This window comes from Chenopodium quinoa, unplaced genomic scaffold (genome assembly GCF_001683475.1).
Source record: "Chenopodium quinoa cultivar QQ74 unplaced genomic scaffold, ASM168347v1, whole genome shotgun sequence".
In the NCBI taxonomy this organism is placed as follows: Eukaryota; Viridiplantae; Streptophyta; class Magnoliopsida; order Caryophyllales; family Amaranthaceae; genus Chenopodium; species Chenopodium quinoa.
Window position 1 is genome coordinate 275001 of NW_018744297.1, and position 15469 is coordinate 290469.

Sequence of the window (15469 nt, forward strand, 5' to 3'; positions counted from 1 at the left end):
TCAAAGGTACTAACATTATTACTAGAGTGGGCGTTTTCGGAAGAAGAAGGATTGTCACTCTTCTTTCCTTTCCAGCCACCGTGGTTGCTATTGTTAGTAGCTTTTTTCTTTGCGAGATCATCATCAATTTCAATTCCGATGTCATAAACGGCTTTGAAAGTATTCAAGTTGTGTTGATATTTTAAGTGCTTTAAACACTTTTCTTGGAGATTCTTGATAAACATCCTCACAGACTCCTTTTCGGTGGGGACCTCAATCATCTTGGCGGAAGTTTTCCTCCATTTATTAAAGAAAGAAGTGAAACCTTCATTCTCTTTTTGTCTTAGCATCTCAAGTTGTCTATGATCGGTTTCAACTTGAATATTGCACTTGTACCTATCAATGAAAGCGTTTACTATCGATTCCCAGGTAGAGGTTTTCTCCTTGTCAAGGGAGAAGAACCATTGTTGGCAAACAGTTTCAAGAGATAGTGGAAATAGAGAGGGGAAAACCTTCTTATCGATACCCTTAATGTTCATTATAGTTTCGAAAGCTCTTAGATGGAAGTAAGGGTTATCTGTTGCCTTGAATTTAGGGATGTCAGTGGCGTTGAACTTATGAGGAAGAATTTCCTTGTCCAGCGAGACCCCTTGTGAACTCATGCCCTAAAATTTATAGTCACTAGATAGCTTTCTTAGACTCTCTTGCATGAGGTTCATCTGTTGTTGCTTCACGGGATCATCAACCCTAAGTGCGAGTAGCTTCAGCGTCTCAGTCACGTTAGTCAATTGACTCCTAAGTTCATTAACTTCCTCTTGAGTTGTTATTATCTTCTTAGCCTTCCTCTTTTGACGAATCGGTTTATCAATAAGTAAGACTTGAACAAAGGTGTTGTCCTTGATTAATCGCCCTTCTCTCCTCGACCCAGTACTGTGGAAAAGGAATTTGGGGATATTCATTGTTAATTATTTGACTCAAACTTTATTCAACATGTGATGGATGGAGGAAGTGAAGAGAGATTGGAATAGAATGTGAAAAAAGAAAAAGATGATGGAGGTGGAGGGATATGAAGAATTAGGAATAGAATGTACCCCCCAACTCAAATGACGGAAAAAGAACCGACTCATGCATGAACCTAAGACATGGTCATGGTGATGTGTACTCAAAGTGTGTGCCAAGACTAGTGAGTGTAGATGATGCGTTCAGACTTGTGTCATGACAATGTGGCTAGACTATGTGACTAAGACTCGATTAATGACTCGACAAGGTGTTATTGACAGCGAAAACTAACCGAATTAATTAGCAAACTGGTTAATTAGACCCTAGGTGATGACTCGACCAATAATCCGAACTGTCGGCCAAGCGACAGGACTGGCGTCACACTGTGGAGCTTGGCGCCAGACAACATAGCTGTCGTCAAGCGCTACACTCCATAGTGTGGCGCTACAGCTCAGATCTTGGCGCCAATAGTTGAGCGTCGGTCTGGGACTGTTTTCGGTGTTATTAGTCAACTGGGGTATGCCTAAAGTCGTACTAGGTCAATTCCGATTAAAAAAAAATTAGACTTTATTGACTCAAATTAAATAATTAATTAATTAGGCAAAGTTCTTTAAGTCATTAATTTATTTAATCTCAACACAAGACAACAAACGGTCAAGAAAAACATAGAATATATATGCACAACAAATAATGCACAATTAGTCAAGTAGGCACAATATGATGCAATGCGTTCGCAACCTAACCATGGCTCTAGTTCTCTAAAGTTCGGGATATGGTTTAGTCAAAGAGGGTCCATGGTTAATTGTCCAGACGCACCGCGCAGAAGTCTAACCGTGAAGGGTTGGCGCGAGTGGATGGGACACCGCGAGTTTTTGAAAAAAAAAAAACTCGCTTCCATGGTTTGGTGAATTCAACATCTCGGATGTACCCTTTGTTGCATGGAGCGTTCAATCGGGTAGATGGAGCATGAATTCCCAGAGGGTTATGTCCATATGTAGAACACATATGGGTTTCAGAAAAGTGAGAAAAAATTCAATCAGGAAGTAGGATCGAGCAAACAATACGAAAAACTGGTCGAAATTAGAACGCATATTTCTGACTTGGTATTGGGGGAAATTGGCGCCAGCAATCAGAGACTGGCGCCAGATTTTAACTGTAGCGCCTGGCGCCAATATTGGTGTCTGGCGCTACAACTAAAACACTGGCGCCAAGCTCTGGCCTCTAACGCTACTTCCCACATGCCTCAGCAGCTTTCTGTGCTGGATAAAATTTTCCAGTTTCGCGCGGTGTTATTTCGGTCCTAGTTGTGAAAGATATTTCTCAAATTTCCTACATGTAAAATTCTATGTTTTTAACTCATTACGGATGGTCTTTCCAATGAGATCTTTTTTATGCATATGACAATATGTTAATCAAAATTACGCACATGAAATACTTAGAACGTTTCGAGTCTCATCCACTCATTCTAAATCATTGTCGAAACAAATTCAGGAATTAAAATAGAAATCCTCCCCAGCGGAGTCGCCAAAAACTGTAGGGAATATTTTCAAGCCTTTAAAATCCCATTAGCTTGAAATCCACTGTGATCATACACTAAAGTACGGTGGCGTCCAAAAGGGAAGAAGATAGAGCAAAAGAGTCGCCAACAAGTTTTTTAGGAACTTGTAAACCGTTCACGTGGTGAAGGTTACACCCCTTAACGATCCAAGAGATCGTCAACTCCATAAGGTCATGAACTAAATAAGGTTTCGGGGATGATGGTACAAATCCAACCTAAAAGAGATTGAACCTGCCCTAATAATAGGCCTCTACTTTATTCTGATCGTACTCATGTGCGCTTTTTAATTAACATACAATCAATAGGATTAACCCTAAACCTGTTTACCTATATTGGTTGAATTTAATGCACAAATAAACTATTATTGGCGATCACTTGAATTATAATCACATTAACCCTAACAAGATTATTAATTATCTTATTAAGCGTGATTACAAGTACCAAATTCCCTTTAAACATGCATAAAAGGCGTGATCAAGCAATAAATATAAATAATCAAGCAACACAATAAATAATCAATATCATGAATGATAATTATAATAATAATAATATCATCATAAATAAAATAATTATCATCAAAATAATAATAATAATAATAATATTCATAATCATAAATTATAACGATTATAATCATAATCATGTTCATGTTAATATTAAAGCATAATAATTGCAAGATCCTAGGCATGATACTAACAAGATTAATAACAGACCCTAGCATGTCACTAAGCAATAAAAATCAAACCTTTAACCCTAACATGATACTAACAATCATAAATATTTGAAAGAACATAGGAAGCATCGTAGCAATCATATTTAACGTTAAAATTACCCTAGACATGATACTAGGAATCATAATAACAATGTAAACATGATCATAACATCAATTAAATGCCTCATACCTCTTTCTAATAACAAAATACACGCATTAGTAACTTCAAGAAAAATAATAATCAATAGTTAAATTAAATAATTAAAAGAGAGATTTGGGACCAAACCCTTAGAAATTAAACCTTTCACATCTAGGGCAAAGGCAACTTTGAATATGGCTAGGTGTTTCTAGATCTAATGAATGCGAAATTTTGTATGAGAAAAACCAAGTTTAGGAGGAGAGAGATGAGAGAGAGAGAATTAAAGAATGCTAATGAATGTATGATGAATCTTGATGAATGAAAACTGATTGTAGGTGAATGTAGATGTAGATCATGAATTGGTGAAAATTGGTGAATGAAAACGGAGTTTTTAATACGATATTTATAGAGAAAATCAGCCAAAAAAGATAAATTAACAAAACAGAGTCTGACGCTCAGGAAACAGAGCTGGCGCCAACCATGGCTAGTTGGCGCCAGGCACCAGCACTAGCGCCTGGCGCTAGGGGGTTGGACGCCAAGCTTGATTTCAACACGTTTTCGAAAATCCGATAAGTTTACCGTACTGGAGGATAAAATAATATAATTTCTTCGAAAATACTATTTGATTTTGATTAAAACTCTGAAAAGTCAACAAAAGTCAATTTATCAATGTTAATTGAATTAGGAATGAAAAGAACCTTCTAGAAGAATCTAGAAGACTAAAACCATTCCTAATTGCATTAGGAATGATAAATCATATTAGGCCCTCCCCAAGATCATTGGGCCGCATATAAAGCTCAAACCGGGCCCAGTTTAGTAAATTGGCCATAACTTCCTCAATATTCATCGGAATTGGGCTTATAATATATCGTTGGAAAGGTCTTTGTAAGCCCCATCCAACTACACTACTATTGGACCCATATCATGGACCAACAAAACTGGATTGGCTGTTTTCTTAAAATAAAGTTTTCAAAAACAGAGAGAAGACGAAAAGAAGATAAAAACTTTCCGCAACACTAGACTTTCCCCACTTTCGCTTCATTCGATTATGATTCGACGTGAAAGGTACTCATCACCGGGTTTGGTTTTGGGGAGACACAAATGGATGTCTACAACTACGAAGCACCTCGGGAAGTATGCAAGGAATTTTGAGCAATGAGGAAATGGAGTGAAGCAAATCGAAAGAAGAAAGAAGCAAGATCAAAGAAAGAAAAGAAATCAAGGCCAAGAAGATCTTGCACGACCGTGCTAACTCTTGCACGACTGTGCAGGGGTGTTCTTGAATGTAGAAGTCTTCTGCCCAGTTCTGCACGGCAGTGCAACATCAAGCACGCCTGTGCAGAACCATAGGCACGATCATGCTTAACCCTGCATGCCCGTGTAAGTTGCAGGGCTCAAGACAGTAGAATCTGTTTCTACTATCTAGCTCTGCACGACCGTGCACAGTGCTGCACGCCCGTGCAGAACTGCAATTGAACCCGATTCTTGTTTTCTCCGTCTTTTTATTTGGGGTTCTTATAAATACCACCCTTGAACTCATTTGTACGGATCTTCTTCTCTCTTAACTTCCTTAGGTTTATTTTCTTAATTAGTGCATAGTTTTCCCATCCCTTAGTTTAGTTTCTCAAATACTCAATCATTTGTAAGAATTACTGGAAGTTTGTTCCATCAATTTCAACAATTAGTCAAATTTGAAGCTTGCTAAGTAATCTCTTTCCTCTATCACTTGCTCTTAATTTTCAGTTTTTAATTACTTTGAGTTGATAATTTCTCCCTAAATCTTGCTTATTTGTTATTCAATGTTTAATCCATTCTTGTTCAATCTTTCTCCTAGCTTATTTTCATTTATGAAAACCCTATATTTAATTTTTAGAGTAATTTCCACCATGTTTAGTGAGTAGTCTCTTAGTTAGGGATTGGGTGACAACCCAACCAAGCCATGGTTGATTGACTTGTATTTATTCATGTTATACCTTGGATTGATAGTTGTTTGTACTTGAATTGATTGTTGCATGTGTATTTTGATGGTCACTTTATGCTCATGTGTTCATCCCTCTACTCACATTGAAAGATGGGGTTTTGGAGTGAGTCCTTTCTTGTGCAATTAGATTATGCCTATTTCATGATTATGGATGCTTTGTTTCAATAGATAGGATGCTTTAGTGTGGTAATTAGGTGAGAAATCCCAATTATTTGTGCTTCATGCTAATTTGGAACGATCGAGATACAAACTTGAGCTAGAAACCCACTTCCTATCCTTGATACTTAATCCTTGTTATTTTGGTGCTTAATCTAGGAAATGCTTATGTTGTAACTTTGAAAGAAGACAATGTTAAGTTCCTATATTACATATTCCATGTGTGCTCATAATTTATCCTTGTTTTTGATTCCTTGGTTTGGTTGGTGTTGAATCCTGTTTCCCCTAGCGCTCCTTTAATTTACATAGAAGTTAACTAATCAAAACCCAATTTGTGACCGAATTAATTAGCTTACAACCGTTTCATACTCTTGGTGTTCTTTACCCTTTCCCTGTGGATACGATCCTCTACTCACCCTAGACTTGTCTTAGGTTGGTTTAGGTAGAAATATTGTTTGGTTTAGGGTGATTATCCATCGACTGAGTATTCGTCTACCAAAATGGCGCCGTTGCCGGGGAATGGCGTTAAGCATTGAGTTACTTGTGAAATATGTGAGACTAGTTCTTTTATTGCTTTATTTTTCTTTGTTTTCTTTGACTAAACTACAAATCTCCCATCCAGTCTTTTTTTTAATGCCCAAACGCAGCTATAGGACACTTCCTATTGTGTCGTGAAACCTTGAGCTTGAAAACGTGGTAAGGGCAATCAAAGAGAAAAGAGGGCGATAGCTAGTGGTGCTACTTCAAGTGAGCCACAAGTGGTGGTTAATTCCGATCATTCTAGTTCTAGTGAATCTAGTGGAGACACCACTCCATTAGAATCACCAAGGACAAGATCTCCAACTTCTCCACCTCTTCACAAATTCAAAATGGCTCAACCTAACAAAAATTGGACAGAGTTTGGTGTCCCTCCACCATATCAAGAAGCAAGTGGGATTGTTACTCCCTCCACTGAGGAAAATAACTTTAAGATAAGGTCCGCCCTTATCACCTTGATCGAGGGTCACCAATTTTCCGGGGAAAAACACGAGGATCCAATTGCACATCATAAGCAATTCACACGGTATTGTAGCACCGTGAAGGCAAATGGGTGACTCCAGAGTACATTCTTCTAAGCCTGTTCAAATTTTCTCTTTCGGGGAGTGCAAGTGATTGGCTTGATAAGTTGACCCTGAACTCATTGACAACTTGGAACAAGGTAACTTCGACATTCCTTGGGAGGTTCATACCTCTTGGGAGAACGGTGGATTTAAGGTCCAAAATTTTAAATTTCCAACAAGAACCCGATGAATCTCTCTATGATGCTTGGGAGAGGTTCAAGAGTTACCAAAAACAATGCCCACATCATGGCATGGAAGTTTGGATCTTATTACATAGGTTATATAGGGGTCTCTTGATGGCAGATCGCATACTATTGGATGGAGCATCGGGTGGTCCACTCATGAACAAGCCACCATTGGAAGCACTCAAAATCATTGAAGAGGTGGTGAAAAATTACACCGATTGGAGTCTGTAGACACCTAAAAATGTCTCCCCAAAACCAAACCCGATGATAAATAACCTTTTACCACCACTATTGGTCGGGTTTAGTATTTAATCCCGAGAGTGCTTAAAAAATCTTATTTTATTCATACTTTTGAAAGGTCCATGGTTTAGTCTTGATGTTTTGTAAAAGCATAGTTTTAATTTCAGCCAAAGCTTATTAATTATTTTTAAGCCCAAACCTTTTTATTTTTTTTATTATTTATTTTTAGCCCAAATATTTTATTTATTTTTATTATTTTCATATTTTAGCCCAAATAATAAAAGTCTAAAAAAGCCCAAAATTATCAATCAGCACTTAAAAAGCCGAAAGAAATTAGGGTTAAAAATGAATTTAGACGGAAAAATGGAATGGAACTTACCGTGTCACGGTACAGCCTGACCGTGTCACGAGAACCCTATCCGTCTGACGGTGGGACTTCCCGTGACACGGGAGGTCTCTCGTGACACGGGATGTTCCGTGTCCTTTCCGTGTAAACCCTTAACGCGTTTTTCATTCCATTTTCAGAAAATTTCCCGCGTCACTCCAAAACTGACCGTGTCACGGGAAAGTGTACCGTCTGACGGTACTGTCTAACCGTGTCACGGTACAGTCTGACCGTGTCACGGGATACCTTTTTAGGGTTTTTATCATTTTAGGGTTCCGTGTGCTCCTTCAGCACATTTTCCCTATAAATACCCCCTCATTTCTGATGTACGGAAAAACGAGAATTTTATTATTCTTATTTTCTCTCTTCTATGCTATTAACCTAAACACTAGCCTACCCTTTTCACTTCAAAATTCCTTCTTCAAGCACTCAAAGGAGTCCATATTTCACTCGAGGTTCTGTCCTTAAGCCAAGGCGTGAAAGGTAGAATTGTTTGAGGGTTTGACCCCAAAATCAAACTTATTTTATTTAATTTAATTTAGTTATTGTTTTATTATTTCCTTGAAGTTACTAACTCGTTTATTATTTTGTAGTTGCAAGCAAACAGATTCAAAGTAAGGATCATGCTCTTTTATTATTATTATTATTATTTTTCTAACAATTTTATGTTGTTGGATTGTGATTAAATTGGTTTTAATATTAATGTGTATTCTATTATTATTTTTATGATCACCATATTGCATGTTTAAAGGGAATATGTAATTGAAAATCACGCCTAATAAGATAATTTGGACAACCGGTTTAGGATTCCTTTTAATCTTATTATTAATTCAAGTGATCACCAAATTTTTAGAATTATGTGTGCATTAATGTTAAACCAATTTAGTTAAATAATAGTTTGGAGCGAATTGAATTATTGTTTGTATGCCTTTGAGATCACAGGAATGCTTTTCAATATAAGAATCGAGTAGAGGCTAATATGGGCGAATGTGACTCCATGACTCACTTCGTACCATCATCCCCGATCCTCCTTTCGTGGTTCCGAACAATATGGAGTTAGTAATCTCATGGATTATGAATGGGGTGTAACCTTCACGGGTCAATCGTTGTTGCCTATCGTTGTCCCTTATCGTGGTTGCCTTTTTATGATCCGTGAACGGTTTACAAGTTCCTTAAAAACTTGTTGGGGGCTTCCTAGTTTTTTGTCCCTAATCGTATATGTCAATTCCCACTTCTATGAGTGCCAAGCATATTCACAACATGCTTTTATGTAGGCGCACTTCGAACGACGCCTACAATTTGGCGACTCCACTGAGGAGGATTCTTAATTATTTATCGATTTGAGTGATCGGTATTTAATTAAGATGAGTGGATGAGACTTGAAAGATTCTTAAAAAAATATTCCTGTGATTAATTTGGCATTTTTGCATCTGCATAGACGTTTTAACGTCGCATTCAGGTCTGTCCCGTAGGAAAAATTGGATAACTTGGTTGCGCGCAAAAGCAAACAGGGCACCAGTCAGATTTTCTGACTGCCGTGTCACGGCAGAGTCTGCCGTGTCACGGTACTGTGTACCGTCTGACGATACACTGTACCGTGACACGGGAATTTCTGCTGTGTCACGGGAGTCCTAAAATCAACTCGGTAGCCTATTTTCTTTTCTCACATTCGACTTCCTTCGTTTTTTCTGAAAAAGCGTATGTGTTCTACATGCGTCTTAGCCCCGGGGGATTTAAGCTCTATCAACCCAAAAACGCTCATGGCAATAAGGGTTCATCCGAGTCATTAAATTCACCCAAACCATGGAGTCGAGTTCGATTTCATCACGAACTCGCGGAGCCGCCCGTTGGCATACACCCTCAAGGGAGGCTGCCTTGCTAACGCGTCCAAACTCTTAACCATGGTACCCTTTTGACACCCAAAGCTTGACCAATAGTTGAACATAGATCTTGACTTTATGTTGCGAACTTTTTTACATCATCGTGCCTAAATGCTATGTGTTTGTTTGGTGCTAACCCTCATGTGTTTGATCTTTTTATTTAACTCATGACCGAGGGTTTTTATTCTCACATAGTAATTAGTACGGACTTAAAATCGATTAAAATCTAAAAAATCACAAAACTGACCTGGAACTGCGCATCGTGTCACGGCAGGTTCTGCCGTGTCACGGTGAACAGTTCCGTGACACGGGAAAGTCTACCAACTAACGGTAGACTGTACCGTGTCACGCTAGTCTGCACCGTGACACGGTGCCCAGGAATGTGTCCCGTCAGTCTTTTTTCTCGATTTTTGCGTCCAGTATTGAGTTGTGTCTAGCTATACGGTCAAAACACGCGTCTATAACCTCACCTAATCACTCACATATTATGTCCACACACTTTTTTTTCGCCATGCACCACTTTTGACCGTATTTTAGGGAAGTTTCGCTTTTTTTGTGTCGTTTTTTTTTCGGAGTAAGTCGGATGGTATCCTCCCATGTTTTCTTTTTTAATAATTAGAGCTTCAATAATAAAAAAAAATTCTTTTTTTAATCCGGATAGGTTAAGGTCAAGTTTGGTCATTAAAGGTGTGTTTGTTTCGGTGTCACAGCACTTGGGCAAGAAGCAAGGGTAGATCCGTCTCAGTCATCTCCACAAGATCCGTCTCCAGTCTACTTTCAACCAATGGCCACTAAGGAAGACATCGAGAACCTCAACAGGACAATCGAAAGATTGTCTGACATGATGCAGATACTCACTACTAGAGTCAGCACTGTAGAGCAAGACAAGCAAAACAGTGTCACTACTGCTGCGATGGACAAGATCAAGGAACAAATGAGCAAGATTTCCGAAGAGTTCACTTATGTGGAACAGCCTATCACCTCCTCGTCCATAAGAGAGAAGCTTCCTGAGAAGTTTTCCACTGCTGATATTCCCAAGTTCAAGCCTACTGATAATCCACTTTTCCATTTGAAGGCTTTTTCTGCAACTATGGCTCTTAAGGGAGTAGATGTGACACTCTTCCCTACGGTGTTTCCTCTTTCCTTAGAACATGCATGTTAACAGTGGTTCTATTCTCTGGAATCCAAGCATGTCGCGACCTGGGAAGATGTTACTGAAAGCTTTATGAATCGGTACAAGTGTAACATCCAGGCCAAGACTTCTGAACGTGAACTCTCTATTCTCAAACAGAAAGAGAATGAAGGCTTCACCACTTACCTAAGCAGGTGGAGAGAAACAGCTGCGCTCTTGGTGGATCCTCCCAAGGGGAAGGAAATGGTTCGCTTGTTCATTGCCAACCTGACTCATAAGTACAAGCAACACCTGAAGTTTCTGCCTCTAAGTACCTTTGATGCTGTATACGATGGAATCAATATCGAAGACGAACTGATAAAGTCTGTTGGTAGCAACAATAACAACAGCACTTGGAAAAACAAGAAGAACGACACTCCTTCTTCTTCGTCTTCTAAGCCCAATAATTCTACCAACAATATCAACATCAATGATGTGCTGGCCCTTAATGCTCCTCCTCAAAGATTCCAAAGGCAAAGGAGGGTTTATATGCCTTTGGGAATGACTTATGATGCTGCTTATGACCGTCTTCATGGTCAGGGACTGATTATGCCAATCGGACCATTTCCAGAACCTCGACCTGAGAATAGGACCGCTAACTATGACCCCAATGCTTATTGCAAGTATCATCAAGGAAAGGGTCATAACACTGAGAAGTGTTGGAGGCTGAAAGACGCAATCTAAGACCTGATTGATGCTAACCAACTTCCTGTCCTTCCAGGGGGCAAGAAGCCTAACATTCAAACAGGTCCTCTTTCTGATGCTCTGGCTATCATGGGAGATGAAGTCTCCTTTGATCCGTCAATACTCATTCAATCTGTGAATGAACCTCTGCCGAAAGTTGTGTTTATCTCAAGCACTGAAGAAGTGAATGGGATCTGGGATAGCGATGATGAAGACGTCTATCTCAAAGACATAGTTTGTTCATCTCTCGGCACCAGTGAAGATGTTTGGGGGGACCTTGAGGTCAAGGTTCTCACCAGAAGTGGACGGTTGAAACAACCTAACCCACCTCCACCTCCACCACAATCAAATACGATAGTTGATCCCATCGACCCTGTGAATAGCGATGTGGTCAAACAGCTGCAAAAGACCAAGGTGGAGATGAATGTATGGAAGCTTTTGGCCACTTCCCACGAGCATCGAAAGGATGTAATGAATACTCTGGTGAAGATAGGAGTTGATGATGACATGACTCCTCAAGGATTGGTCAACTTTCTCACTACTAAGCTATCGAGTACTAGCAATCTGATCTCCTTTTCTGATAAGTATCTACCCCCGGAAGGGGACCAACATAATAAGGCCTTACACCTCACTGTAGTGTGTAGGCAGATGAATGTTCCTATAAGCCTGGTTGATAATGGCTCTGCAATCAATGTGTGCCCACTCCGTACTGCAAGTAAGTTGGGTATAAAGAATGAAGAGTTGACTCCCTCCACTCAAGGGATTCGAGCTTACGATAATACTCGCCGTCAAGCCATGGGTACTACTGGGGCCATTGAACGTCGCACCAAGTTTCAGGTGGTGGACATTAAGGCCTCTTTCAATCTGTTGTTAGGACGCCCTTGGCTTCATGAGCTAAAGGCGATTCCGTCATCGCTCCACCAGAAAGTGAAAGCCGTAGTTGGAGGGGTTCCGATTACTATCGATGCTTCTCCTATGCGCATTCAAGTTATTGATACTCCTATCGTCCATGTTGAACATGACGAAGAAGATGAAGATCTTTGGGGGTTTTCACTAGATGATGTTCTTGTGATCGAAGAAGAGGAAAAGTGCCATCTCGACTTCGATCCCTATTCAAACACCAGTATCAACGCCATTCTGAAGAAGCAAGGTCACTTCCCTAGAGTGACCCTTGGGCTTAAGAAGAAAATGGCTAAATCTTGGGGCCATCCTAGTGCGCTCAAGAAGGATACTTTCGGCTTGGGATTCGAGCCAACAAAGAACATCTCAATCAAGCTGCATTGAAAATGAAAGCTCGCAACAACGCTCGAATCACGAAGACGGAAATGGCCATGGATCCATATCCGTTCACCCTCAATGGCCAGTACATCAAAGAAGGGGAAGACTTCCCATGCTATGAATTCCCTGAACCATTTGTCCATAATGGGATCCGTGAACCGGGATTCGAGGTATTCCTCGATTGTGGCTTCATCGATGAAGAGCTCTCCACAGCCGAGAAGTCAGCTAGCCTGAACTCTGATGATCTGGGAATCAATCTTCTTTTTGGAATGGAGAAAAATGAATCCAAGCCGGTCTGCTATGATAACTCCGAGCTCGTTCAAGCCGTCATAGAAAACAAGGATTTCGACCCCTCCAAGTTAATCGTCCAAGCTGACAACATTTCAAGGGGATGGCGCAAGACATTGAGGATCACTACGCCGAGTGGAGAGAAGTTGAAAATAACCGCTGGCGAAGGTCCTATGTTTGATGAGTCTGAATCGTCTGGGTCCGAGTCTGAGTCTGAGTCTAAGTCTATAGATGAGTCCTTAGAGTTTGAGGCCGACCCTCTTTCTGCTATAGAGTTCAGCCCTGAGTCTCTTGTTGAGTCCTCTCTTCCTAGTCCTAATAATTCTGGTGAGGTCGCAGCCAACCTTGCCTCTCTTGATGTATTAGCCAATAAATTCAATGAAATGAATACCTTTTCTTACGACGCGTGCCATTCCCCTAGCCCTGATCAATATTGCTTTGCTAATGATAAAAATGACAAAGAAATAATAAAAGAAATGGAAGAACAAGAAAATAAAATAGCAGTTATTGAAGATTTATAAACAGTTAATATTTCCAATGATACGACTGTTAAAGAAGTAAAAATCGGATTAACACTAAGTCAAGATGAACGCAAAGAACTAATTAACTTGCTTAGTGAATTTGTTGATGTATTTTCTTGGTCATATCAAGATATGCCAGGAATTGAGAGGGATATAGCTCAACATACGATACCACTCATTCCAGGTATGAAGCCTGTTAAACAAAAGCCGCGCCGAATGAAACCAGATGTGGCTCTCAAAATCAAAGAAGAAATCCGGAAGCAATTGGTCGCAGGTTTCATCAGAGTATCCAAGTATCCGGAATGGATAGCAAATGTGGTTCCAGTTCCAAAGAAGGATGGAAGGGTCAGAATGTGTGTTGATTACAGGGATCTCAATAAAGCAAGCCCAAAAGATGGGTTCCCTCTACCTCACATTGACATTCTGGTCGATAATACAGTAAACCATGCACTCCTGTCATTCATGGATGGTTACGCCGGATATAATCAGATATTGATGGCCGAAGAAGACATGAAGAAAACCACATTCATCACACAGTGGGGTACATATTGCTATACGGTATATGCCATTCAGGTTGAAAAACGCGGGTGCCACCTACCAAAGAGCAGCTACAGCACTCTTACATGACATGATGCACAAAGAAGTGGAGGTCTATGTCGATGATATGATTGTCAAGTCTAAGGATCGCCCAAGCCATATCGTCGCACTTCGCAAGTTTTTTGAAAGACTCTGTAAGTACAACATGAGATTAAATCCAGCAAAATGTGCATTCGGAGTCACGTCAGGCAAATTACTTGGATATGTGATCAGTTCTCGAGGAATTGAAATAGATCCTTCAAAAGTAAAAGCAATCATGGCCATGCCACCACCCAAAAACGAGAAGGAGATTCGAGGCTTCATTGGAAGGTTGCAGTACATAAGCAGGTTCATATCAAAGCTCACAGCAATATGTGAACCTATATTCAAGAAGCTCAAGAAGAATGTCCCAGTCACATGGGATGATGACTGCCAAAAGGCTTTCGACAAAATCAAAGAGTATTTGGCAAACCCACCCGTGCTAGCGCCAGCAATACCTGACTTTCCTCTTCGACTCTACCTTACGGTCACAAGAGAAACGATGGGGGCAATGCTAGCACAAGAGATCGAAAGCAAGGAGAATGCAATTTATTACCTGAGCAAGAAAATCCAAGGATATGAGACGCTATACACGCCTCTCGAGAAGTTGTGTCTCGCACTTGTATGGGCCGCACAGAAACTAAGACATTACATGCTCAGTCATACGGTGCATGTCCTGTCTAAGATGGATCCTCTCAAATACCTGTTTGAGAAAGCAACACTCAACGACAGATTATCAAGGTGGATAGTCAATCTGGCTCAATTTGACTTGAGATTTGTGCCACAAAAAGCCATCAAAGGTTCCGCAGTTTCTGACTTCATAGCAGACTTCCCGTTAGAAGAAGCTGAAAAAGAAGAAGATGAGTACGATTTACCTGACGAAGATTTACTCATGACCGAAGACGATAGTTGGACGCTCTATTTCGATGGAGCTTCAAACCAAAAAGGATGTGGTGTGGGAGTCTTGCTCGTATCGCCCAATGAAGAACACATACCAATTTCCATGAAGCTCGACTTTGATGTCACCAACAATGCCGCAGAATATGAAGCATGCATTTTGGGATTAGAAACAGTTGTCGCCTTGGGAATCAAGAAACTCAGAATCTACGGTGACTCTTCACTAATCATTAACCAAATCTCTAAGAGATGGAAAGTGAGGAGTGAAAGTCTCGCTACGTATCAAGCTCATCTGGAAACTCTCACGGAGCAACTAGATGAAGTGGAATATACGTATTTGCTAAGAGAAGAAAACCAGTTCGCCGACGCACTAGCTAAGTTAGCATCAATGGTGCGAATTCCAGCTGACACGATCAGAATGCCACTGACCATAGAGAGGAGATATGAACCAGCTTATGTTCATGCACTCGATGATGAACAAAAATCACAGGAAGAAGAACCATGGTATACAAACATCCTTAATTATGTGACAAGAGCAGCATATCCTCCTAATACTGACAAAAGGGCACGCCGTGCTTTGAGGCTCCTGGCCTCACAGTATGTGTTCATCAGGGGAGAACTCCACAAGAGAACCGCACTGGGAAAGAATCTCTTATGTATAGCCAAGAAAGAAGCACATAAAACCATGGAAAACCTTCATGCTG